At 46.9% G+C, this 25,557-nt stretch overlaps 2 long non-coding RNA genes across 5 annotated transcripts in view; one reads left to right on the forward strand and one right to left on the reverse strand.

The window, feature by feature from the left end:
* Positions 1-22,666, forward strand: part of LOC111181380 (uncharacterized) — a 220,894-nt gene extending 198,228 nt beyond the window's left edge. Inside the window, exons 4-6 of one of the 4 annotated variants that reach the window (XR_002646472.2) lie at positions 4,688-4,814; positions 6,689-6,768; positions 7,945-22,666. This is a non-coding gene — a long non-coding RNA (uncharacterized LOC111181380). Of the gene's footprint in view, positions 1-4,682; positions 4,815-6,688 lie in introns of all 4 variants that reach the window. The other 3 variants (XR_016394545.1, XR_016394544.1, XR_004022467.2) reach the window with 3 other exon arrangements.
* The window catches only part of LOC149748135 (uncharacterized), a 293,792-nt gene that overhangs the window by 38,238 nt on the left and 229,997 nt on the right, over positions 1-25,557 (reverse strand). The window lies entirely within an intron of this gene.

Here is a 25,557-nt window from a genome sequence, read left to right on the forward strand (position 1 = left end):
AAGGCCCAGTTTCTACCTTTGTATTTGTATATAGGATTTCTACTCCCTCAAAAAGCCTCCCCCTGCCAAACTGACTAAGCTCTGGGCCCTACAAAACATGGTTGCTCTCTGGGGAGCTGATAGGCATCCCCGGCCCCAACCTGGGGACCTGCGGGGGCTCCCTGCCGTCTTAAGTTTTTCACATTCTTCCCGGTGGAGCATCTATATGGCAGACCTTCCTCATGCTGACAACAATGGCTTCTCACTTCGTGACTTGAGTTTTTTATGCTAAAATGCTCCCTCCCTTCCAGGAGTCAGAGGCCCGAGAAAATAAGTGACTTAAAGGAAAGTCTATCTCTTGAGTTAGGCATTTTTGCTTTCACTTATGGATGAGAAAGAGGATGCTCAAAGCGCTGAGTGAGTCATTTATCTAAGATCACAGAGCTGGTTAGAAACCCAGTCAGAATTTGAACCCAGGTCCTCAACTCCTAAACTGCTGTTTCTTATTCTATTCCATATTTCTAATCCATCAGAGGCATTCATTTGAAAGAAATAAATTCGGTTTTTCTGATCCGAGCTAGTTAAGAAGCACATGGGTCTTTTTGAGTAACCGAGACCTCATGTTCCCAGCATTTTCAGTAAAGACATAACTTTTGAGGCTGCGTTCTCTCCTTTCATTTTTTTTACACTAATGGGTGTTTCAGTAGGAATGGGATCCCTACATTTCAGATTCTAATGTGCTTACTCCACTTAACAATGTTTGGCTTAATTATTAAGAGTGCTGTGAGGCGTGAGGCCAGAGCAGTCCCAACGTGGCTACATCCTGTGCGTGGGGATATCTGCGCTCATGGCAGGATGGAGAGGTCAGGGAGGCCAAGAGGCAGGGGGCTGAGAGGCAGGACCTCCTTGTCCCCCTTCTGTGACATGGTGGGCTTCCAGGTGAGGATACAGTGGGGTGTGCAGTGCAGAGGTGACAAGGAAGGGACACTATTAGCTTGGTAGGGTTGCTGTAACAAACTACTACAAACAAATGACTTAAACAACAGAAATTTACTGTCTCACAGTTCTGGAAATTAGAATTCTGACACTGAGATGCCGGATGGCCAAGCTCCCTCTGAAGGCCCTGGGGAAGAATCGGTCCCATGCCTCTCTGTTAGCTTCAAGTAGTTCCTTGGATTGTGACAGCGTAGCTCCAGTCTTCACATGATGTTCTCTGGTGTGTGTGTGTCTATGTCCAAGTCACCTCTTTTAATAAGGACAGAAGTCATGTTGGATTAGGGGGCCACTCTACTCCAGTATGACCTCATCTTAACTAGTTGTATCTGCAATGACCCTATTTCCAAATACAGCCACATTGTGAGATTAGGGCTTTAACAGGTGAATTCTGGGGGACACGTTTTAACCCATAATGGCCCACCCTCTGGTCCCCCCCAATTTACGTCCTTCTCACATGCAAAATACATTCATTTTATCTCAACAGCCCCGAAATTCTTAACTTATTCCAGCATCAACTCTAAGTCCTAAATCTCATCTAAATAAGGTATGGGTGAAATCGGAGTATGATTCACTCTGGGGCAAAATTCCTCTCTGTATGAGAACCTATGAAACCAGACCACAAGTTACCTGCTTCCAAAACATGATGGTGGGACAGTCAAAGGACAGACCTTCCCATTCCGAAAGGGAGAAATCAGAAGGAAAAAGGGTCATGTGTCCCAGGAAAGCTTGAAACCTAACAGTAAGTTCCATTAGATTTTAAGGCTTGAGAATAATCCTCTTTGGCTCAATGTTTTGTCCTTTGAGTCCACCCACATCATGAAGGGTGATCTGCTTTTCTCTCTGCTTTTCTCAAAGTCCACTGATTTAAATGTTAATCACATCTAAAAAAAAAAAAAAATGCTTTCACAGCAACATCTAGACTGGAGTTTAACCAAACAACTGGGCAACATATCCTAGACAAGTTAACCCATAAAATTAGCCATCACTGATATTTTTTGAAAAAAGTACTATAATGTGTCCAAGATGGGGGAAAAATCAGGAAGAGACACTTAGAAGAGAAGGGGGCGAAGACTTTCAGGCAGTCTGAGCTGGGCGATGTACCACTGGGGCAGCACTCAGAAGGGTCAGCTGAGGTGTAGTTTTAATCTGTCCCAGTGGTTAGGATCAGAGAAGTGGGCAGAAATGGTGGTGTGGAGGGTGGGAAACACAGATGACTAGAAAGTCAGGGCTGTGGCCCAAGGAGAAGCCCTAAAAGAGAACTGGCTGGTCTGGAGCTAGGTACACTGGCAGGGAGTGATGGGCTGAATGTTTGTGTCCCCCCATGTTCATATGCTGGAGCCCTAACCACCCCCCCCCAACGTGATGGTATTTGGAGGTGGACCTTTGGGAGGTGATTAGGTTTAGATGAGGTCATGAAGATGATGTGATTAGTGCCTTTATATAAAGAGGAAGAGACACCAGAGTTTCCTTTCTGTGTCACGTGAGTGGGAAGAATCTAGGAGCTGGATGTCACTGAGAACTGAATCTGCCCGGCCCTTTCTCTTGGATTTGCATCCTTTAGAACTCTGAGAAATAAATGTCTGTTGTTTAAGCCACTCAGTCTTTGGTGTTTTGTTGCAGCGGCATGAGCTAAGACACAGAGGAAGCCACTCATGGCCTCCTGCACGTGCCTCACCTGGGCAATATTCTATTGTATTGTGCTTGTCTCCATGTCTATCTCCCCACGAGACCTCAGCTTCCATGGGCTGGTCTTATGAGAGGATGTCTCCTCAGCAACCAGCACAGGACCTGGTGTCCAGAAGGTGCTCAAGTAAGGGTTGTTGAATGAAAATGTGAGTGGACTCTACCCAGCTTCTTAAAACTTGGTGGCGGCAAGAAAATTTTATAATGGTGGACGGGGATGGATGCGGTTTAGCTTGTGGGGTGTAGCAAACCTATCTTGAAGCTGTGTTGACCGGGCAAACACACTGCTTCTCCCTGGAACATGTGGTTATTTGAGTTGGCTTGGGGAAGGCCGATGGCTGAAAAGAGAGAGGTGTTAAAACTCTCCCAGCCACCCCTGGGAGTCTACAAAAGCCTGGAGGTTGTGTGAGCCTGCGTTAAGACAAGGTGACCTTTTTTTTTTTTTACTGTACGCGGGCCTCTCACTGTTGTGGCCTCTCCCGTTGCGGAGCACAGGCTCCAGACGCGCAGGCTCAGCGGCCATGGCTCACGGGCCCAGCCGCTCCGCGGCATGTGGGATCTTCCCAGACCGGGGCACGAACCCGTGTCCCCTGCATCGGCAGGCGGACTCTCAACCACTGCGCCACCAGGGAAGCCCAGAGGTGACCTTTTAAGAAGACCAGCCTGTGAGTGCCTTTCTGCTCTTAGCCTGTAACCAGAGATCTTAATCTCTACACAGAGTAAAGGTTCACACCTAGACATTCTGTAGTCTAAAGGGCGTGGAGGGAGAAGGAAGGAAGGAGCACATTTGAGGGGCAGAGAGAAAGTAGGTGAAGCTCATGGTCCTGAGGAGAAATGCCTTCCCACTGGGTGGGACAGCGACAGTCACCCACTTAAATCCTTCGTGGGACCTTCAGACTGTCCGTCTGTCACGGGTCCATCTAGTTTCTGCAAAGGAGGGAGGGCGTGGAAGTGGGCAGTTGGGTTGACGATGATATTTCCATGTCGGCCCACTGGGTGTCCACATGCTACACAACCCACGTGACGTGCGGCATTTGATTCCCCTGTATTGCTAATGTCACTCAGGGGCCTCCTCGCTTTGCACAAGACTTGGAAGAGGATCTTCCCGCTGACAACGAAGCGGCTCCAAACTGGGATCACTGATTTCCATTTCAAAACTGCCTTCAATTTAGTTGATTTAAACGACTTGACTTTGCTCTGTGAAATGACTGTGGCCTACGAGCTCAGCCCGTTGCCCTTTGAACGGCATAAACACGCTCCCTGCCCGTAGGCCCTTTGAACGGCATAAACACGCTCCCTGCAGGGACCCATGGAGCTCCGCCACCCATTGTTTATCTAAAAACAGCGTTTTATTATTGTCGCTCAATTAGTCCAGACAGCGGACACAAATGACTCTCAACAGCTACATCCTTACCCTTCGCGTCACACATAAATGCCAAAGACGGCTCTAATAGCTGGCTAATAAAATCAAAACGTGCCTGCATTGACTCTGTGATTACTCAAATCGTCACCCTTTCTTCTGAAATCTCTTCTTGATCTAATTACGTACAATATTTTCACTTTAGTAAAAGAACATTAAACTCAGTAATCAACAATTCTGTTCTCAATTTATTTATGAGCAGCCAACCAAGGTTCTTTTGAACGTAAACTTTGGAGGGGAGTTTATTTTCTATAAACAAACGAGCATATTTTTTCCCCTCAAGGTCAAAACATTATTGCCTGTGTAGGGCTTTTTCCTATAAACTTTTTTTTTCTAAAAATTGCACAATCTGTCATTTCACAGACACCCACGGAAAGCCACTCCTAATCACGTGCAGAAGATAAGTTTCTCCCAGTTTATACTCACTGCTGTGAAAATGCTATTATACGCAAATGTTTCATCCGTTTTGCAAACATATGCTTTCACACACACATACTCACCACACACAGGCAGTGTCTGAAACAGGAAGGGTCTTTTGAAAAAGACGGAAAATGAAATGCACTGAGCCGCTTAACATTTCCCATTTTCAAATCCATCTTGGAAGCATAGGAGGCTGACGCTCAAAAACCACGTGCCATTGACTGTGCCCGAACCGCACGCACTCTTTGAATGGAAAGATGCCTGCTGCCTGCTTCGGACCTCTAGCGGATGACTGAAGAAGCTGAGGGTCAGAGAGGTGAGGAGATTTAAGGGAGGTTAGCAACCATGTTAGTGTCAAGTGGACAACGGGGACCCAGGTGTACCAGTCACATCCCTGGACCAGTGTATGATTGAAACACAAAATCCGAGAATCGGGGTAGTAAGGCTCCGTCCTCTTGGTGGGGGTCATAAGGGTCTGAATGCTGCAGGTGAGGTTTAGGTGTTGAGTTTAGCTGCACTGTGGCTACCTTCCTTCCCCTCGAATCCCTCTACCCCCATCTTTACCCCCCAAACATACACACATGCACACTTTGGTCATATAACATTTCTAAAGTTTTCATTTGAGTTTAAGGTTGGAACTCCTCCAGGCCAAACATAAAGAAAATCTCCAAGCTGGCCCTCTTCTCCCTCAGGACCCCGGCCAGGCTCCCTCTGGTTCCTGCCATGGATGGGGAACCAACATTACCTCACGTCTCAAAACTCTGTCCCTGGGCAGGCTCACTTTTGCCCCTCTGCTGTCTCCTCGGGGTGAGAAGAAAGGGGGTGATGTCGGCACCATGAGAGGAATTCCTCTTTCCACCCAGAGAAATTACACTGTCCGGGGCTGAAGGCCAAAGCGAAGGAGCCTCCCAAACCATTCCAATGGCAGAGGTGGGAGGCTGTGAATGGACTTGGGGTTGGGAGTTCAGGCTCTGCTCTCCTGAGGGGGCTTCGTGCTTGTTCCATTGGACTAGCTTCCACCGTTTCATCAGAAGAACAGGAAGCATTAGGTCATCACCAAAGCAGCACCTAAGAGTCAAACGACCTTAACTTTGGTGCCCAGCAAATGCCTCTGACACTTACCCAGCCACTGACCTTGGGCACATATCGCTGCTTCTTTATCCACCAATTTTCCTAATGATCCCTCTCTCTGCTTCCCGGGGGTGTGGACCACACAGAAAAGCATACAATGCCCCCTCAGTGCAATTCCTATTTGACCCCATCTCCTCCTTTCATGGAATAATAGTGAGTGCCAAGGAACGGGAAGCGGTGTCCGATGTCTGATCAGTGAGCTAGAAAAAGACTACCCTGGCAGGGACACAGTGTTATTTTATTAGCTATAAGCTGTGACTTAGGGCTCATCTGCCGTGTACACACCTTTAAAAGAAAATACAGTTTTTATAATGTCACATTCTCCCAGATCGGTGTCAGCTGGCCAGTTTCTCTTTGCTCTCTACCTGCCCTGGGGGGTGAAATGTCACCCCCTCTGGAAGCAGCCACCAGTGAGCTGCCCGGCTGAGGGATGGGCTTCCTGTGTTTCCGCAGCCCAACATTTCAACGGTATCGTGCTCTCGCTGAGACAGCTTTCCTCAGGAAGCCACACGAATGACCCTCAAGACGAGTGGATCTTCCTGGGGCGATTCACCCTGAATTTTTAGGCTCTCACCACTGTCTTAGGTTCTGGCCCCCCTTGCCTCCTGAAACCACAAAGCAGTTAGAGATTCTAATCTCTCAACCCAAAGTCACTTTGGCAATGCAGTCAGATGTCACCTGGGGTCACCATCGCCCGTCTGTGGTGGAAAGTTCCAAGCAGTTGCAGTTGCTTTTGTGCTCTGCCAGTTGACGTGGCGAGACTGCCCTGAAACCCAACAGGAAGGTGGTTTTCTGAGGCAGGTTAAAAATACATTTACGTTTGTTTATAAACGAGCGATCATTTTTTAGTCTGAGGCAGAGGCTCGACAAGCATCTGGAGGCCCGCGGTGGTGTGGCTTAACCAGCGGGATTTGCACCTGCACAGAACCAGGAGTCTGGGTTTTTCTGCTTCGGGTCATTGCCTCAGTTCCCTGACTCCGTTCTGGTCTCCCAAGGCTTCAGGACGAGGTAAAACTGATCCCAGAGCTGCCTTTGTATCTGATTTCTGTTTCTCTGCAGGCCGGCAGGCCACCGTGAGGCAGGCCACACTTGAGAGGCCAACGGCTGAGCTTCAGGCTTTGAGAAGCTCCTTCGTGCGGGTAAGAGATGAGGGCCATGCCTTTGGAAGTCTCTGTGCAGTGCTGGGCTCCGTTGCTAATGATGGCGAGCTCGTCACACCTCTGGGTGGTGTGGGCAGATGGTTCCTACTTCGCTGTAGGAGCTCCAGGCTGAGGGATGGCCAGGAAGTTTAGAAAGATATGCTGGTTCTTTAGCCTGTGCCTGATGCATTCTTGGCCGATGTGGGTAACAGAGGAGAAAACAGAGATGTACGTGGCTGTCCTCCAGCTAATGCACCATCACCACCATGACCCCCACCTCCATGCAGTCAAGCAGGGGCATGGGAACCAGAACAAGCTGAGACAAATGGCACACCCGCAGGGGACCACAGGTTGACAGCAACCCTGGGATCAGTGGCAGGGTCTGGGGCACCATGAATCACCAGTGACCACCTAGGTCCCTCCGTCCCTGATCCCCCATGGATTGCTCGCGCAGAGCTTCTCTTACAAATGATTGTACGTACTCTGTGATGACCTGCCAGCCTAAGGCTGTTGGGTCCAGACGAGACATAGCTGATGTGGTCAGTGCTTGCCCACATTCCCTGGGAAACTTTTCTCATTTTCCTGCACACCAGCTCCAGGTGCGTCAAGCAGCACCTGTGTCTCTCTGTCAGAGGGCTACCCGCAGGGTTCTGGAACTGCTATGCCAGCTTAAAAAAAGTAATAATGAGAATCTGCATCCTTCCGGGGATGACAGCCCTTAACCAGTGGATGACGGATGGGAGGAGGATGTAAATACTTCCCTGGGCCCTAATCAGGAGCACAGTGGAGGCCATAGGGAGACGTTGGAGAGAGTGTCAGTCACACCTCACCACTTCCCTCCCTGGGGCTTTGCGCCATGTTGCACACTTACCCAGCATCCTTCCTTTCCGGGGCTGACTTTCCAAACCTTCTACCAGATTTTCCTGGGGACATTCCTTAAACGAATCACTCAGTGTTCGCTTCTGGGGAATCTAACCTAAGTAAGACACAAGACAAGGCACGGGAGGCAATGTTTGTTCTAAGGCCCAGAATCAACCCGGTTTCCCCTCAGCTCAGATGGCTTCTCATGTCTTTAAAGTTCAGGCTTCCTAGATCATCCCTTAAAGATCCTTAGAGTGAAAGAGTCTATCGTTCTGCTGCACAAGCATAACAGGCAACTGTTCTCCCACTCTACAGGGTCTTCTGCGAAATCTCAACTCAAAGTCAGCCCCAGGGCCCTGGGGGAAATTCTGCTTCCTACGTCTTAATTCAGAGTAACATAGGCCTTGGCCAAAGCTTCCAACCATATAATCACCTCATGTTTCCCCCGTCCCTTTAGCCCAGCAAAAATGAAAGCCAATGGGGGCCTTATATGGCGTTCACAGACTTCGGAAACCCGTTCAAAAATAGTTTCAGTTCCTTTCTTATTGTCTCCCCAGAGTCTGATAATTCCTGGAAGGAGGACTGTAGGTTCATTGATACCTGGGGACTCCAGCAGAAAATCAATCCTGTAGCTCAGGGAAGCTGTACAAAAACCCCACGCGCTCCCCTGCTGGGGCTGTCAACTCTCTCCTCCCTCCCAGCCCTTTGAGCCTTGGGAGTAACTCCTGCTGCTCCGCAGATCAGGCAGCCGTGGACGCCACGCAAACAGGGAAGAAAATGGTGCAAACTGGGAGAACGCCAGTTCCTCAAGCTTGTCCTTCCTCCCCTTTGTGTAATCTCCAAGAGCATCTAGTTGAGCAGAAACGTCAACATTGGTTTCAACATGACACATCTCCCAGGAAAGTTCCCGCACGTCACGAAGGAGAGTTTGGGCTTGTTGTGACCACTGTCGGTCTTGGCCCAAGCCTGGAAACATGTGAAAACACAAGACTGGACCAGAACAACTACAGGCAAATGCTCCGAAGTCCTGACACACCACTCATATCAGGGCTTGGGGGGGGGGGGTCGGGAGAGGGGAGGGAGAAACAGGAAGAGAGGCGTAGGGCAAACTCTCCAAATCCCAGATCTTCTGCTTCCTTTCACCTGTCAAGGCCTAATGGCCTCTTCCCGGTGGACTGGGACCTGGGTATTCACTCAAGTTCTAATCCTAGAGAGGATGCTTCTTAGGTTTGTCAAGAGAAGGAGAAGCTACCTGGGAAGGAGAAAGGTGGCATGAGGGAGAAGGGGGCCGTGGGCAGCAACAGGATGCACCTTGTGTACGCAGTCAGTTATTCAAGTTGTGCTCGGGATGCCCTTCAGGGCCTGGCCTTTCCCCACAACCCGCAGACCCGAGGGAGGCCCGGTGAGGCATGGCCACCCTCAGCAGGAGTGTTTGGATTGGAGGAGGGATTGTCTTGAATTCCAGCCTCAGCCCAACTCTTGAGGACTCGGCCACTCCAGGTGTGGCAAACAATGAAATGTGTTTTTTTCTTTTCTTCTCCTTTCTCTTTCCTTTCTTGCCAGGGTGAGTGAATTCTGCGCTTGCCATCGTGTTTTAATTAATGTTTGATGGGGAAAAAAAAAAAAAAAGGGAAGGGAGTTAAAATGAAAAGGTGCTATATAAAAGCAAAGTAATTTCTGGAAGGCCATGAGCTCCTGCTGGCAAGTACGTCTAGGGGTAGAAACAGTGTGCTTGCTGTTTCGAGAGCAAACCAGCAAAGCCGATCCAGGCTGGAGAAGGAAGGCTCTCTTGGCATAAGTCGGCACTGGGTTTAGTCAGGGATTCACACAGACCTCTCTGGAAGTGGGCTGAGGAGGGAGGGCTGCATGAGCGACGGCCCATCCACAGTCTGAGGCCTTATTCTCTGGTCTTTGCTCCTCTGAGCTCCCATGGGGAGGAACATGAGGGGTAAGGAGGGAAGAGTCTGACTCACCCCTCTGTTTCCCCATCAGCCAGCACAGTGCTTGGCATGCCATAGGCGCTCAATGTGTGCTTGTGGATGACAGCGGAGCTTACCAAAGCAGTCCTGTTCTCTAAAACTTTTCACCGAAGAGGTGAAAACAAGATCCAGGGGGAAAACACATAGGGATGCCCTTAATTTCTCTCTTTCTAACTGTAAAAATTAGATATGCCATTAAGATTTGTGAGAAAGGGGAGAAGAGAAGAGTTTCTTTAAGCAAGTAATCCATGTTTTATTGCTGCACTTTAGGGGCAAGAAACCGGTTTGGTGTGGAAAAGAGCAAACACAGGCCATGTGCCTGGCTGCCTCGGTCGGCGTCCTGGCTCTGCCGTTTGGGGCAAGTTATACACTTCCCTGTGCTTCCTCCTCCTTTATAAATTCGTGCTGTTAACAGGACCTATCTCATAGGATTGTTGTGACAATTATAACAATGCCTGGTACATAACAAGCGCTAGTGAAGTGTTGTTATCAATCATTATGATTGTTTTCGGTCAGTCATTGTACTAGGAACTTTACATAGCTTGTTTTATGTTTCACATACAGCATCTCTTTAAAATAAACACTATTTTATAATTGAAGAAACTGAATCTAAGTGAAATTAAGTAATTTGGTCATGGTCAAGCCTCTGGTGATGTTTGGACATTGTATTTGAACCTAGATCTGTCTGACTCCAAAGCCTGTGCTTTTTCTAAGTTACGCTCAAGGTGACACGTTTGGAACTTCCCCAGCTTGCCCTCCTGTCGGCATTCTCTCAACCGCCAAAGCTAAAGAAAACATGGCACTGAGGTGAGCTTCCACTGGACTCTGACAGAGGAGCAGTTGTATCTCCATCAGAGAAAATTCCCAGCACCAATAATCGTTCTAGCTGCTGTGGAATACTTAAGAGGAAATGAATTTAGGAAGTCTCCATGAGAGACCTCCTAAGATTTCAGGGATTCGACAAGAAGACTATGAAGGAGATGGAGTAATTATTCTTCTACTCTTGACTGGGGAGGTCAAGTTCCCTTTATGTTATGAAGACTGAAGTTCCAGGGCTCTGGGACGGAGTTCTCAGCTACTGCATATCACTGAAACAACAGAGTTCCAAATGTACGCAATCAATCCATCCCATCTCTAGGGAAACCTAAGTCTGAGCCATCCGGTACGGAAAGCCACGTGTCCTGTGAGTAAAACCACTTCCCATGAGACTTAACCGTGGAGACTGGCAGGAAAGAGGGAGACCAAGGTGGGACCACTGCTAGAAGCACAGAATTGCATTATGGTTCTTCTGACGTCGTGACCTCATTCTGTTCTCCCAACCCGATAATTCTGAGATGAACCCCTCTGGATGTATTCAGAAACTACTCCTTCTGTGCACTGGATCACTAGCCCAGATGACCTTTTTACGTCTAATATACTGGAGCCATCTGGGTCTTTGAATGTGTGGGCGTCTCCAAGTCCTGTTTCTTTGTCCAGCTGCTTTGCAATCTCACCTAAGCATCTATACAGCTACTGTGCCTTGCCCTACTTTGGGGGTTGAAACAGGTAGCTGGAAGAAGAGCGGTGTTCTTCTTTTCTTTTATTCCGATAGACTTTGAAAACCTTTCAAATGAAGTATTGCATACATACAGAAAAGCACATAGATCATTAGTTTACAGCTCAGTGAGCTTTCACAAAATGAACACACCTGTGTAAGTACCACCCAGGTCCATGAACAGAACAATATCTGCACCTGAGAAATCCCCGGCAGCTTCCCGTCAATTACCACCACTCCTCTTCTCTCCAAAGGTAACCACTCTTGACTTATAACACCACAGGCTCATTTTATTTGCATTTGGGCCACATATGAATAGAATTATACACTATATATATTCTTTCAGGTCTGGCTACTTGACATTTTATTTGAAAGTTTTTCATGTATATGTGTATAACAGGAGTTCATTTCTTTTCGTTGCTATATAGTATTCTGTTCTACAAATACATCGCAATATATTTGTTCATTCTACTGTCCATTTAATGGACATTTAGGTTGTTTACAGTTTGAGGCTATTATGAATCGCTTTCCTCTGCCTTATGAGTGAGGAAGGGAAACCCTTTGGTGACCGGTAAGTACAGGCACATTAAGGGATGTCCTTGGTATGTTTGAGGTCTCTGACTGTCGAGAGTTTCTTAAAGAAAAGTTATCTCCCCATTGGTTTGTCAATTCTTGGAATGCCTTTGGTAGAGACAAAGCTTTTCAAAGAAATATCTCTCAGAGAGGAGACCCCTGGGGTAAAAACAAGCGAAGGCATAAAGACTGTAAGAAGAAACCAGTGGGGCTGGGTGCTGGTACCTGAAAGGAAGTGGATTCCAAACAGAGGTGGAGGCGGATCAGGGGAAAGCCTGGAGGCAGATGTGTAGTGAGGCCGATAGTACTTGTGAGGGATCTTCCCTCAGAATCATGCATTTCACAGAGGAGATGAATTAGGGCTCTGCTTTGAAGGACTTCAGAGGAAAAGTTACACTCAACGGACAAGGAAGTGCTGCCATTTTTCTTAGAGTCTGAGAGTGAAGTGGGCAGGACAGGATGGCTGTCTGTCAACATTCATGCTCCTCCTTCCCTAGTGAAATGCTGCTGCTGGGCAGAAACGACCCCATCAGAGACTACTTCCAGCAGCCTCTTGCATCTGGGCTGGGCCAACAGAATACATGTAGAACTAGCATTTGTCACTCTTGAGCCACAGCAATTAAGAAGAAGGTGTAGCTTCTCCACCCTCATTTTTTCTTTCCATGGCTGTATACTAAGTTCCTAGGAGACAGCAAAGCCACAAGATGTCAGGCTCCTTAATTCTTGAGTTATCTCATTGAGAAAGTTGTGTGCCCGCCAGACACACCTGCATTGGACTGTTCCGTAAAGGAGCAACAGACTCCTGTTGTGTTAAGTCACTGACGTTTGGGTTTGTTTGTTACAGCTGCCAGTGTTACCCTCACGAATATAGTTGGCTTCTGAAATAATTCACAGTATAGACAGAAAGGAAAAAAAGCACAATGTCCTTATATTGCTGCCATTTGATTTGATAAAAGGTAAAAAATGAGAAGGGAGGCTAACTCAGAAGAACGTTCCTCAAGCTTTCTTAAGTCATTGGAGAATATTCACAGTTAGTATAAAAACAGGACAATAATAATGTCAACACATAATATCTGTGCCTAATAGATTTACACTCCCCCCAATTGCATTATAATTTCCTGGAATTGGCTCACGACACATTCTTATGCGGGATTCAACATTTAGCAACAAATAAGACTCTTTTCTCTCTTGGCACTTCTTACTCCTCCCTCCCACCAACCCCCATCCATATCCCTGCTGCCTTCTCCCTCCCACAAAGCTCATTTTTGGCAAAACCATTTTCATAAACCACACATTTTAATGAATTAAGTGTAGCCCCACAATCACACTTGCATTCTCCCACAGTCCCCTGACTTACACATGCCTCCAGCTATGGGAATTCTCCCTTACACCTCCAGGAAAGAAAAAAATGCATTAAAAATTCTATCTATAAGTAGAAAAGTTATGCACAGAATGTGATGGCTCTTCCACTTTTCTTTTTGGAAAATACAAGAAGGAAGATGACTTTCAGACACTGCATGTCCTCTGAGAAACTAAAAAATTCACTGCTGTTCTTCTTTTGGCAGTAGCAAAACTGGCTATGATCATAACTCCGCCAATTTCTCCCTTTATCCTTTTCAATGGGAGCTTCGTGGAATGGCTCCTGCCTTGCCAAAGAAGACAGTTGAGGTGTTTGACAGCAGGGAAGTTTAAAAGAATTTCAAAGACGAAAAGGACCTCATAAGTCATAGTTTCCAGTCTTCTTATTTTAATACCGAAGTTCATATAGGTGGCTTAACTTGTCCAAAGTCATACCACTAGCTGACGGCTTTTGGACAACTTAGCTATATCTGACCTTTACAGTTCGTGTCACATGGAGTTCCAAGCACATGATCTTCCTGGATCATCACATCAGCCAGGTGACAGTGACACACTTCTGTTAGACAGGCGAGGGGACAGATGAGTGCTAAGAAGAATGCCAGGTCTTAGGATCTAGCCCCTTAACACTAAATCCACGTCCTCAGATCCAATAAACTTTCCTCATTCTTTTGCGGGGGGGCTGGGGGCGCCGACTACGCATTAGATGCTTGGCTAGACAAAGACGTGACCTTTACCCCCAAAGTGCACACGGTTCCCGGAGGGCAGATAGATAAACAGATGATGCCAATCGGGTCTGATGAACGCTCCGCTCTTCTGCTCCTGGCACGCAATCACTTCCACGGTAATGCTGGCTTTTCCTGGGAAAAACACAGCAGCAGCCCGTCGCTGAATCATCCAGCGAGGAGGCACCAACAGCTTTGCCTCCCAACTCGGAAACATCTTACTCAACCTCTTCCCATCCACCATCACCACCTGCAGGTTTGGAACCAAGAAAGGCTTTGGAAACTAAAGATCATGTGCTAATAGGATGTTAAAGCGAAGCTACCTCACCACCAGCCACCAGAGGTAGTTTGTGTAACTGTGTGATTCCCGAGCCCCGTGATTCGTTTCATGACTTCAGCTCCTGGCACTTTGCTAGGTTTGAAAGTGTTGCTTATCCAGAGAGCTCAGAGATTGCTTTTGGCAAAGGGCTCAAAGCAGGCGGATCCAACCCTTCTCGCTGTCTCTCTCTTGTTGCCAAAATAGAAGACTCTTGGATTTATGGGAAACTCGTGTGAATTCTCCTTCCAATGAATAACCTGAGACTGCGGTTAAAATTAAGTAGGAGACGAAGGCTGGGAATCAGGAGGGATTCTGATCAGGCTGGGATCTGGCTCTGAATTTGCTTCTTATTAAAATTATCTCTAAGGTTTGTAACAATTCTGGCCCGGTATACACTCAAAATGTTACTTCATTTCGGAGAACACTTACTGAGTACATATTACAGGCTGGTCATTACGGTAGGCATTGGGGTAAAAAGATGAAAGTCCCACCCCCCTAACAAGGAGCAGACAGATTCCCTAGAGAGTTAAGCAGTTAGCTGGAACTCAGCCAGAGGCGTGGGCTCCCAGAGGTGTGCATGGGAAGCTGTGGGGCACAGAAGCAAGGCACTGTGTACCTTCTGATCCACCGAAGAAGACCAGAGCATGCCACCACAAAATACGTCACTTTGGCATTTTGTTTTGAACTGAAAGCACTTGGGAAGCAGCAGATGCAGGAAGGGCTCTCCTACCTCCCCCTTTGTGCTTGAAAGCAGGACACAAATTTTCCATGAGAAGGGTACCCTCCCTGTACCAGAAAGAGGAGAATATTCCTACAGCCAAGATGGGGAGTTGACCCTGAGATGAAGCTGTAAAACAAACTTACTAAAATAGCCTTTATCTTCCATTAGTTTCCCCCATATGTTTCCTAAGTCACTTTCCCATAATTTACTGCTCCAAGCCCAAACCCCTTTCTCCTTTGTCTTGTCACATCTCTACAATTTATCGTTCTTTGTGGAAATGGTATGTAAGCTCTCAGGCCTGTCTACTTCTTTGGATCTTCTTTTCTATGAAGGCTTCTGTGTCATGTAACCATATTAACATCAAATAAAATGTGTTGCTTTTCTCCTCTTAATCTGTCTTTTGTCGGTTTAATTCTCAGACCCATTCACAGAACTTAAGAGGGTAGAAGAAAAGTCTTTCTTCCTCTATACCACCTTTTTTCTCTTCCCTGAGAGGCTGGCCTACATGGACCACAGCAACAAGGCTCTCATTGGCTTCCATCAATGGGGGAGCTCTCCAGGAGATCAGACGGAGAGGAAGGGAGTTCAGGGGTGTTTATTTCCCTCCCTGGGAGGATAGCTGAATATAAAGTCACTGCTCTTCCTGCACTGACCTACTCTCTACCTCATCTTCCCCCTGGTGACAGCTCTGCTGCTGCTAGCCCCAGATTTCTACACCAGTTCCTGCGGTTCCACTGAACTCCACCCACAAGTTCATAATTAGTCCCTTGTAAATAAACTCTCCTTTAGTCTAGACCGATCAGAGGGTGCCATCTGTTTCCTGCTGGGACACTGGCTGATACAGACATGAAGCCCACTTTTGAGGTGTGTGTACATCAGAGGTAGTCAGGGGAATAGAGAGATGACAAGGAGGAAGGGGCAGGACAGGGGAACAGTAAAGTGTCCCAGAGGTAAACAAAGCTAAGGCTTGAAAGATATCTTGCAGGTAAGGAACTTCCAACTAAGGCAATGATGAGAAGGGAGAGATCATTTCAGAGAGCAAGTGTGGGTGTTCAGAGACATGAGAGTGTCCTGTGGAAGGTATAATGTTCGAGATTACCACAGGGAGGAACTGGTAAGGAGAGGAGATGGTAAATGATGAGGCTGGAGAGGGGAGGGATGGGCGAGATCATGAAGGACTCTGTACGTTCAGTTAATGAGTTTGGAATCTATCCTGGAGACAATGGGAAATCACTGAAAGATTTTTAAGCAAAAGATAACATGATCAGGTTCGTATCTCAGAAGATTACTCTGGTGAGCAATGTGGAAGAAAGCAGGACTGGAAGCAGGAAGATTGGTTGGCAGGTTCATTCAACGACTAAGGCAAGAATTAATGACAATTTGGAATTTGTCCTTGGTGGTGAGGCAGGAAGGGGCATATATGAGAACTGTTGAGGAATAGAGAGAATTTGGTGAGGAATTGTGTATGGTGGTGAGTCTAGAATGATGCCCAGGGTTTTGGGTTTGGCGAGTTGGTAGATGATGGAATCATTTGTCAATAAAGGAAATCCTCAAGGGGGTCCAAATTCAATTCACTCTTCATTTTTTTTCAATGCTCTAATGAATTCCCTCTGATTATTAGCTTTTATCAAACATTCAGCTTGAATATCGCTCTTCCATCAGTGGCCTCTGGTTTTATTACCCAGCTGATGGGGATAATACCACTTCCTTCCTCATATTTAACAATTAATGAATGGATGCATGTACTATTCCAGGCACAGAATAAATATTCAGCAAAGGTAATTATCAAAACCAATATGTAAACTCAATGGAAAATAGTCATAAAATTTATTTGCTCATTCAACAAATAACTTTTTGAGTGCCTGTGTCGTGCCTACTATTATTTATTCCTTGCGTGGACAGCGGTCAAGAAGCTTTGAGGGCTTAAACTATTAAAATAATTTATGTTTTCTTCTTTTTTTTCTTTGTATTCGTCTTCATCATCTTTCTTTCTCTTCTTCCCTTCCTCTAGCTTTCTTTTCCCAATATGTACATAGCTTCCATTTCCAGGAGGAAGAACATCCAGAAAGCCAGATTTTAAAGAGAGGATAAAAAAAACTTGGCTGAATTATTGATTCATAGCTTTATAATGCACCCAGGATAGTAAGGACATTTATAGATTTCATGAGCTGTTTAATATCTATTTGTGGAGCACCGCCATGTGCAATCATCTTGGACTCATTATGTTTCTTCGGCTGCCCAATGAGTCATAATGAGCCTCTGAAAATGTAAAATAATGGGTTAGAACTAGAGGGAATGAAGTAACAGCCAAAGTCAGATATAAAATTATTATTACACACAGTCTGTAAGAGCGATCAAGACGAGGAAGGGATAGAGGGCCTATTATTACACGCACACATGCGCGCACAAACTTTAAGGAGAGTTTGCAGTAAAGGAGGAGGTAGGTGAGGAGCCCTATGAACGAGATCCTTAAAAGTGATGGGCTGCGGATCTATTTTCCATTAAGACTCAAGCAAGAGGGGGTGGGGAGCTCAAATTATGGTGAAGAAATAGAAAAGCCAGTGGAGACCCTTTTGAGAAGATGGAGCCCTGTACTGAGAGGATAAAAGAGACTTTATACTCCAGCACTTAAAATGAAGAGGAAGAGATCATTTCTAAACAGGGCACAAGAAATAGCTTCATTTCTCCCCATTAACCTCTGTTCCCCTAAAGAAAGCCAGGTGAAGAAAAGCAGGACAAAAGAATTCTATTCAAACACAATGAAGAGTATCTTCTATAATGAGAGCCATATTTTGAAAAAGTATTAATGTAATTTTCTCTTTGGGTTTGCAAGTATAGGCCCTTCCTCCTAATTGGTTCCAGGGTCATCTGTCCAGAGGTCTGTGGGTGTTACATAGAGTATGCAAAGAGAAAGAAAGAGTTGATATTCAGCTTTTGATATTAAAAAAAAAAAAAAACTTTTTTGAAGTAAGACAATAGTCTTGCAAAGAGACTTTTTTCTGAGACCCATTGGAATTCCTTTATCTCCTTCTTTGACCTGCTAAGCACCAAGCAGAAGCGCCCAGAATCTTGGTGTTCTCCTGCAGGTAGAAAAGTTACTCCCCTGGAGATACAACTTGCTGGCTGCTCCAGGAGAAGAGGAGATGCCACAGGCAAAGACAGATCAGCCCTGCCCCTTCCTGTCCCAGGAGACGATGAGAGGATGAAGAGAGTTGGGGGAGGGATTGATTTAGGAATATCCAAAAGGAGTTGATGCAAACGTCAGGAGGCACTGAGACAGCACAGAGGAGCCCAGCATGGTTAGGAGGATAGGGTGGAGCTGGAGACAGGGTCTAATCTGCACTTCTAGGAGATTAGGTCAGACCCTATATGGTAGTGAGAGATGGAATACACAAACAGGAAATAGCTAGGCCATGTTTAAAAATAGAGCCCTGACCTACAATCTGTAACAATCTGCCCAGAAAGCCAACTCCTTATCTACAGTATCAGCCTAGGCAGGCAGCCCACTCTAAGTCAGCTTTGCAGGAAGCCAGATTGCTATCCCTAGTGAGAATCCAGGAAGCTAAACAATAACTTCTCTAATAATCAGCCCCAAATGGCCAGGACTTGATTAATAACTGACATCTTTCCTAATCTTTGTCCCCACTTCCATCTTAGGACCAATCAGAAAAAATCAAATGCACCCACACCCCAATCCATCACATAGGATGCCCTGCCTCTCGTTAGCCTGTCTACAGCTTCCCCAGGCCAACAGCCTCCAATCAGGGCACACCTTTCCTGCCTTCCCTTTTTCCCCACTCTAAAGTCTTCTCCCTCCTCTGCCTGCCTTTGGGTCTGCCAAAATGCAAGTGATGGTGGCTGACTCCCTTTGCTACAGCAAGCTCAAAATAAATAGGCTTTGCTTTTCTCATTAGGTTGGTCTTCGTTTACTTCCACAGTAGAGAAGCTTAGACTGAAGCCGGTGGGCCTAATCGGGGGGCCCTATGGCAGAGTACTTTGGTCTGAATGTTTGTGTCTCCCTAAAATTCATATGTTGAACTCCCAATGCCCAATGTGATGGGTCTTTGGGAGGTGCTTAGGTCATGATGGTGGAACCACCATAAATGGGATTAGTTCCTTATAAAAGAGACCCTGCAGAGACCCCTCACCCCTTCCACCTTGTGAAGACACAGCGAGAAGGAGGCAGTCTGCAACCCAGAAGAGGACCTTCCCCAGAACCCAACCATCCTGATGATGACCTTAGGCTTCTGGCCTCCAGAACCGTGAGAAATAAACTTCTGCTGTTTATACGCCACCCGGTCTGTGGTATTTTGTAAGAGCAGCCAGAACGGACTAACACGCAGGGTATAGACCACCTACCCTGGGAAACAGAATGAGCAATCAGAGTTCTAAGCGTTGCAAACGGGTAATGCTGAGAGGAGATCAAGTCACCCAGAGAGACCCACCAGGCCTGAACCAAGTGAGGGGACCAGAGTAAGTGTCATCCTGCACATCAGCCTCAGTCATAAGGGCCAACATGGTAGATAGCAAGCAGGTGGCCGAAGGCCATTTTTCTAGAGACCCCAGGAGCCAGCAGACCCTGAAGGGCCCCTTTTCCCTCCACTGAGAAGACACACAAGTCACATCCCTTCCTTTATACACCCAGGCACAATCCTAGAGAGGAGCTGGGGAGAAGAGTGGAAGTGTGAAAAATTGGGGAGAAAATGGGCATTTTTACCAAGACTCTGAGTATTAGCTAAGGGGTATTAAACAACTGAGTATTAAATGACTACATCACTGACTTTGTTGTTACTTCCCCAATTAGTTGGCTCACCCAGAAGAGCAGGTCAGTTATGGGCAAAATATTGAAACTGTATTTTCTCTGCATGCTTAAATTGTAATATAAGCAAAATCTGCAAACCCAACAGAACCAAAACTAACATACTCTTCTATTACTGTGCTAAACAATTCTGGGATAAAACATAATTTCCTGGTTTTGAGCTGAACAATGCTGGGACCAGGCAAAAATAATTAAACTACCAATAAATACTTGCTCCTGGAAAATTAGACTGTGGAACTACTAAAATAGCTAACTCATATTAAACCTGTATCCTGAAACTTTACTGAATTCATTGATTAGTTCTAGTAGGTTTTTTTGGTGGAGATTTAAGAGTTTTCTTTTTCTTAAAAAAATAAATTTATTTATTTTGGGCTGCGTTGGGTCTTTTTTGCTGCACGCAGGCTTTCTCTAGCTACAGCGAGCAGGGGTTACTCTTCTTTATGGTGCGCGGGCTTCTCATTGCAGTGCCTTCTCTTTGTTGCGGAGCACGGGCTGTAGGCGCACGGACTTCAGTAGTTGTGGCTCACGGACTCTAAAGCACAGGCTCAGTAGTTGTGGCGCACGGGCTTAGCTGCTCCGTGGCATCTGGCATCTTCCCAGACCAGGGCTTGAACCCGTGTCCCCTGCATTGACAGGCAAATTCTTAACCACTGAGCCACCAGGGATGTCCCAAGGATTTTCTACATATAGTATCATGTCATCTGTACATAGTGACAGTTTTCTTCCTCCCTTCCAATTTGGATGCAGTTTATTTCTTTTACTTGTACGGTTGCTGTGGCTAGGACTTCCAATACTCTATGAAATAGAAATGGGGAGAGCGGGCATCCCCCTTTGTCTTGTTCCTGATTTTAAAGGAAAAGCTTTCAGCTTTTCACCATTGAGTATGATGTTAGCTGTGGTTTGTCATAAATGGCGTTTATTATGTTGAGGTATGTTCCCTCTATACCAACTTTGTTGAGAGTTTTCATTATGAATGGGTGTTGAATTTTGTCAGATGCTCTCTCTGCATCTACATGGAGATGATCATGCACAGGGAAAATAGCCAACATTTTATAATAACTTTAAATGGAGTATAATCTATAAAAAACACGTGAAACTAATATAATATTGTAAATGAACTATACTTTAAATACATAAATAAAATAGCTAACTGACCAAGACTAACAGTTTCCTAGTCAAATCGCACTTTTAGACCCTCGCATCTCTGTGCCTACCAATCCACAGCTATTGTGCATTAAAATTCTGTCTCATCCCAACTAGTTCCCTGCCTGGCAAAACCCACCTTAAAGCCACTCAGGCAGTGCAAGCCCTAAACCCTAAGTAACCTTCCCCCGACTTCTCCCTTCTGAGACGCTTCTAGATTCTGTCACAGTAAAATTCCCCCTTATTGCAGTAAGTTGAAAAATCCTAGCTTTTCTTAACCAGCAATTTTTTTTTCTGGCAGTCTTTTAGGGTAAGCCATAGCCAATATGTTTTGGTATTGTATGGTCTGGCTGTGGAATCCCAGGGAAAAACAGCCACATAACAAGCATGTGGCAACCGGAAATGGATGAGCTCCTTCTGAGCAAAAGTGGCTACAACTCAGGAGGCCAAAGGCCAGAAGTCTACACACAGGAGATGCTTTAAACACAGACCCTCGTGGCAAACACAGGGGCAGTTTCTGTACGTGGCAGAGACTAATCACACCACTTTTTTTCTTTTTGCGGTACGCGGGCCTCTCACTGTTGTGGCCTCTCCCGCTGCGGAGCACAGGCTCCGGACACGCAGGCTCAGCGGCCATGGCTCACGGGCCCAGCCGCTCCGCGGCATGTGGGATCCTCCCGGACCGGGGCACAAACCCACGTCCCCTGCATCGGCAGGCGGACTCTCAACCACTCTGCCACCAGGGAAGCCCACACCACTTTTATATTCCGTCATTCTCTGCACACAGAAAGAGCAAGAGTGAAATTTAAGAAGAAGGGTATAAAAAGGAACATAGCAAATACCTACATACATGTAAGCATAGATACAATGGGTAATTGGGACCACACAAGTTAGAGGGCTCATTTTCCACCTTTCCCATTCCTTTTATTAAATTGACTCAGTATTTTAAAAAAAGTAAAAGAAGAGGAGGAAGAACAACAGAAAAAGAAGGTGTGGCCCCGACCTTCCTAAGGCTCTTGTGGCTGAGAGAACTTCATGCTCTCCTTTCCAAGCCCACACAAAGAGGCTGAAAGGATGGGCCTGTGGACAATGGCACAAACTGGAAAAGCACACGTATCCAGTGCTCCGAAGCATCACAGTTTTCCTTTGCACACGCACAAGGCCCAGTCCCTTCTCGTGGCTCCGGGGTCGGACTGAGGGGCCCCAGTTGTTGAAGGAGGGCTCAGAGTCAGGCTTCCTGTTCTCCAGAGAGGCGTTTATAGACTGTATCTTGACACTGAGAATTAATTCCTCGCTTGCTTCAGTCTGCAAACCTCCTGCGTCACCCCCCTCAACCCCGAATGCTTTATTCCCTCTGCCGGGCTGTACGGTGAGAATTTGGAGTGAGCTTGCTTCTATATTTAGCTCCCAGATGAGTGGCTGCCGAGCCTTGGAAGCAGCCAGAACTCTCTCCAGACTCCACCTCAGTTGAGCTGTCGTCTCCCCGCCGTCGGTTCCGATGACACCTCCCTGGTTTCTTGGGCTGCAGCTGCCTTGTGTCAGGCCTCCAGAAACACTGGCCTGCACAGCAGCTGGTTCATCTCGCTTGCTCTCCACCCCACGCCCACCCACTTGGGAGCCCCAGAGCCACCAAACTTCCCGGTGTGACCAGGCAGAAAGCCACTCTATTCCTTGCGCTGGCAGACACAGTCCTGCTTCTGTTTTCCTCCTTATACCGACACTGTCTAGACCAGATAGTCACTTCCAGTCCCCAAACATCTGTTCTCCAAACATCTCTTTGCCTAAATGAGTCCTTCAACACTGTATATCTCCTTACATCATCACTGCAGTACCATCTTATTACAGCAAAATTAGTTGAAAGAAGTAAGACTGTGTAACTGGGGGGGGGGTGATGGGGGAAGAAGTTTTATGGAAAGACAAATATTTAACTTTAAATGCTAATGGTAAGAAAACATTGCACTTCTTTTGTATAACACTGCAGAGCTGAAACTATTGGTGGAAATTACAGGAAGGGAACTCTTGGCTAAAATAAAGGAGACTTTCCTAACAGTGATATTAAAATTAACAAGCCTGCTTGTAAAGTTTTTAAATTTGGATTATTCAGATGTATTCTTTTTGTGGTTTATCGAGCTATGCACTTAGGACTTGAGCACTTTTCTGTATGTATGTTATATTTCAGGTAAAAGTTACTAAAAATGAACAGGCCCATGCCTTCATTGTTTGCGGTTGTGGAGCCCTTGAAGCCGAGCCCAGATGACACCTTAATGGGGCCATCGCGGGAGATCCACACCCAGAACAGGAAGCCAGACAGCATCTCAGTTTCCTTGGACTTTATGATTCTATTTTCAGGTTCTTCCAAAGATACGGAACTAGTATAGTGTGCAGGCTCCTGCCACCAAAATCAGCCCTTGAGAAACCATAGAAGCAACAGGAAGAGATGGATTCTCGGCAGTGAGAATGAGAATGGCTGCACAAAGTGTCGGGTCATCCCTGGGGTGGCGGAAGCTTGCCTTCCCTCAGTGTGAACGTGGGAGGAGGTAGGTGGCTGGAGAAGAGGTTGGAGGAAAGCTCTGGGAATTCTGCTCTGGTCTCCCTGCCCCGACCCCCATCTCCCAGGAGCCTGAGGGCAATCCTTGACCATTCCTCCTCCACAGAAATTGGCTGCAAGGGCTCAGCGCTGGTGTCTATTGTCTGAGATCTCGGGGGGGGGGGGGGTGTGCAGACAGCACAAATATCTGGGCAGGAGAGACCCTGGAGGGCAGTGGCATTAAGTCTGCGCAGCTGCTCTCAGGCTCTCTCTCTCCCCAACGCCCCCAGGCCCCTAGGCTGGTGGGAAACCACCTTGGAGACGGCCCCCTCCCAATGCAGAGTCACTCGAAGGGTTTAACGTTCAACCGAACCAGAGAGGTTTCCGGTGGAATGATGCACGGTGGTCCTGGGGTGACCGGGGCTCCCCCCAGGAGCTCATGACCTCCCTCCTTAAACTCACCCGGGCAGGCCTCTGACCCTTCCCCAGAGCACAGCACTGGAGACAGCACAGTAGCTGCTATTCCTGGGGGCTCTGTGAGCTCATCCGTCCACAGCTAGACTGAGGAGTTCTGATGCTGAAAACCAGTATTTGCACAACAAATACCACCTGACACAGAAGTATTACGAGGGCTAGGATTTAAACGATCATGAAAAGTACAAGCGGAGAAATAAAGGAAGGGATTATCAATATGAAATATTGTGAAAAAATTGTGAAGAAAAATAAGGAAGTTTTAGCACTAGATATAAAAACTCCATGGGTTGTTATCCTGTTGTGCTAAGTGTTCTACACACGTTACTTAATTGCTTCTTACAACAACGTGAGCTGGGTACTATTACCAAGCCCACTTCACAGATGAGGAAGTAGAGGCACAGACTGGTTAAGTAACTGGCCTACAATTAACTGCAGAGCTGGGACTTGAACCCAAGCAGTCCAGCCCTTGACACTGAACCTGCTCTCAGGCTGGGTTAAGGAGTACAATGGAAGGGGAAATGGTGGAACAAGGAATGAACCCATGAGCTAGAATATTAGACTTTCCCCGAAATATAAAGAGGAATATATAAACGGATAGAAGATACCACAGAAAAGCCAAGAAATACAGAAGATGAAGTCAGAATGTCAACATTCAGATTATAAGAGACCTGGAAACAGGAAAAGAGGTGGAAAAATAGGAGAATTCTATCATTTCTAAACCAAACTGCTTAAGGAAGGTCCTAACACTGCTCCTGGCTGAGTTTCACGCCTACAATCGCTACCTGTCCTGTGCCTGCACAGGGCGGGGAATTTATCAACAGAACCCTGAACCCTGAAGTCACCAGCCCTCTGGCTTTCATTTAGGAGCTCTCCCTGTTCAAGCTCAGCACCCGGGGTTGGTAAGAAACACGGTGGAGAAAGCAGAACCACATAACAGAGGCAGACTGGCCTCCCTTCCCGGATGTAGCTGGTTAAACAGAAACATGGGAGGGGTCTTATTCCAGACCAAGGGTCAGAAGACTGTAGCCCACGGGCCAGTCTCGGCTGCCGCCTCTTGTTGTGAACCATCTTTTATTGGGGCCACAGACACGCCCATTAGTTTACCAATTGTCTGTGGCCGGTTTTGCCCTACAACCTCAGAATGGTTGCGACAGAGACCGGATGGCCCACAAAGAGAACAAATTATTTACTATCTGGCCCTTTACAGAAAACGTCTGCTGACCCCTGACCTTGGTTAGTTCTTCTCAGTCAAAATGTGGCAGGACATTTTACGCCTTGCCTGTCCCCCGCCCTCCATCCGCCCTCATATGACTCTTCCACTCACCCTTCCTTTCCCATCCCCAAGTACCACCCACCAAGGGGCTCGCTAGCTGGAATTCACCCCTCACTTGTGGGCTCCCGGGGGGAAGGTTAGCTCTTTTGTTGGCACCTGAGCAATGAGAAGGGCGGTTTCTATTCCTCTGTGAGGTGCTGCCCACCTATAAATTCAGCCTCCTTGATAGTAGGTGAAGGGAAGGAGGGAAAAGCCCTAAACAACTAGTGGGCAGTTCCCTCAGTCAAAAGTTTGCTCGGTTTACACAAAGAAGAGAGAGAACCTGACCTACTGCTCAAGGGGGAAAACATACAGCTGGAGCTGGAGCTGGGAGGGAAAGAAGGGGCTCCCTGGCTGGTCTGTTGGCCTTGCCTGGACTCCATCCCTCCTGCTGGGATAACGTTTCACAGCGCGAGAGGAGGCGGCAGCTCCCTCCTGCAGGGGCT

Source organism: Delphinapterus leucas, chromosome 10 (assembly GCF_059928025.1).
Source record: "Delphinapterus leucas isolate spDelLeu-1000000601 "Yukka" chromosome 10, BTC_Dleu_Yukka2, whole genome shotgun sequence".
NCBI lineage: Eukaryota > Metazoa > Chordata > Mammalia > Artiodactyla > Monodontidae > Delphinapterus > Delphinapterus leucas.